The sequence below is a fragment of the Babylonia areolata genome, chromosome 35 (assembly GCF_041734735.1).
Source record: "Babylonia areolata isolate BAREFJ2019XMU chromosome 35, ASM4173473v1, whole genome shotgun sequence".
Taxonomy (NCBI): Eukaryota; Metazoa; Mollusca; class Gastropoda; order Neogastropoda; family Buccinidae; genus Babylonia; species Babylonia areolata.
In genome coordinates, this window is record NC_134910.1 from 8,791,044 (window position 1) to 8,793,184 (window position 2,141).

The following is a 2,141-nucleotide window of genomic DNA, read 5'->3' on the forward strand; positions in this document are numbered from 1 at the left end:
TGACGTGCGGAGGGTTGTGGCACTGTGGTGCGGCGCTTTTCTCACAGGCTTCAGTGGAACGTTGTGTGTGTAGTGGACGCCATGGTTGTTTTTTTTTTTTAGTAAGGTGACTGACTTGGTTTGGAGAGAAATACGTTAGTTAAAATGAGGGGGGGGGGGGGGGGGGGGGGGAATCGGATGAGGCAAAGTGAGGAAAGCCCCCGCACACACAGTTAAGGAGGGAGTTCTCTTTCCTTCGTTAGTTTCTGTACTGTGTGTTATGATTAGTGTTGGTAACGTGTGAGGCTACCAACCTTTTCTTTAAACTGTGTGTCTATCTTTCTCGTGCTGTTTTCTCTTATTTCCTTCGGGTTTTCTGGAAGCCTGCTGAATTGTCCTGCCCCCTTCCTTATCCCCCTGACTCCTAATCTTTTTTTTTTTCGTTTCTTGTCGTTCTCGTCCTTTTCCGTTGGTCTGTTTTGTTTTATGGACGAAGAGACTGCGTGCGTGTGTGTGTGTGCGCGCGCGCGCGTGTGTGTGTTTGTGTGTGCGCGCGCGCGCAAGAAAGAGAGATACCACGGCATTGGGAATAGAGGGTCAGTTCAACTATTTTATTGAATCGCGTACGGAACTTGCCGACTCTTCTCTCTTCCTGTTTCTCTTCTTCCTAGCCCTCTTCCCACCTCCCTTTTCAGTCTGTCTGCTGCTTTAAAAGATGATAATAATAAAGAAAAGAGCACGTTGTATGTCAGCTTTTTTTTTTCTTTTCTTTTTTTTCTCGGTGGCCAGTCGATTTACTTCCCGAACTCGCGTTTCTTTCTGTCTCTTCCGTCTCTGTTATACGTTCTTTCTGATAATGATAAATATACGTGAACCTTCAATTTTTTTTTTTTTACTTGTTTTTAAACCACGGCCAGTTGATAGCTCCCAAATTCTCTCTCTCTCTCTTTCTCTCTCTCTCTCCAGACTGGTGAGAAAGGGATACGTGTATAATGATGATAATAATAATGATAATCTGTGCACGTTAAATTGCCCACATTGCGTTCCCCTTCTGTGTGTGGACTTCAGAGTTCAACCCGTGTCTGTTCTCTCTTGCTCTCTATCTACATGTCCATCTATCTCTGCCTGTCCTCTACGTATGTATGTATGTATGTATTGACGCACCTGTACGTGGTTTGCCTGATTTGAGTTTCGACTTCCAGATGTTTCAACCACTCTTATTTTGGGGGTAGCCAGCTTGCCATGTTACTTGGGTTTACTTTCGTGTTGCAATATATGTCGTTTTGTTTCCTCTCCTTCCTTTAAGTTACGAGTGATAAATGTGATTTTTTTTTTTTTAAGTCTCACTTCATTTTTTTTTTTTTAACTTGAGTTGATATTTGAGGGAAAGGTCCTTTGTTTTCCTTTTTTTTTTTTTTTTTTTCCTCTCCTTAAAACCAGTTCTTTGACATTGTCTTTTAGCGTTGATGTTGAACTTAAAGGGACCGTGTTCTGTGCTGTGTTGTACTCAATGTACTACGACGTACAGTAGAACCAAACAAAAACGACCACAAACAACAAACTACTAAATAAAAAAAAATTATTAAAAAAAAACAAAAAAAAAACACAATCTACTTGTATTGTAAAGACGGTATGAGCAAGTCGTGTGTCTTGTATTTGTCAACTTGCTAAAATAGTCTTTATATTTATGGAATTTTTGGCTGAACATGTGCTTCCAGCAATAAAAGCTTACAGTAGAGAAATCACTTCTCGGGTGTGTGGTCTGGCGTGGGTGGGTATTTTCTGTGTGTCTGTGTGTGTACGCATGTACAAGTACGCTAATGAAGAGAGTGGGGAACACATACATGTCCATTGACCCAAATATTCATGGACTCTTTCCCGTAGAGGGAAGCACGTTCATCCTCGCACATCCCAAAGGAGTTATGACTGATACATCCATTGACTCTATCCAGAGAGGTGGAACACATTCATGCACACATCTCTTAAGGGTCATACATTCATTGATTCTTTCCACAGAAGAGACCACATTCATGCACACATCCGTGAAGGCTTCATACATTCATTGAATCTATCCCCAGAGGGGAAATATTCATGGACTTTCTTTTTCCCCCAGGGGGGAGAACATTCCTGTACACATTTCTAAAGGGATTATGCATTCATGG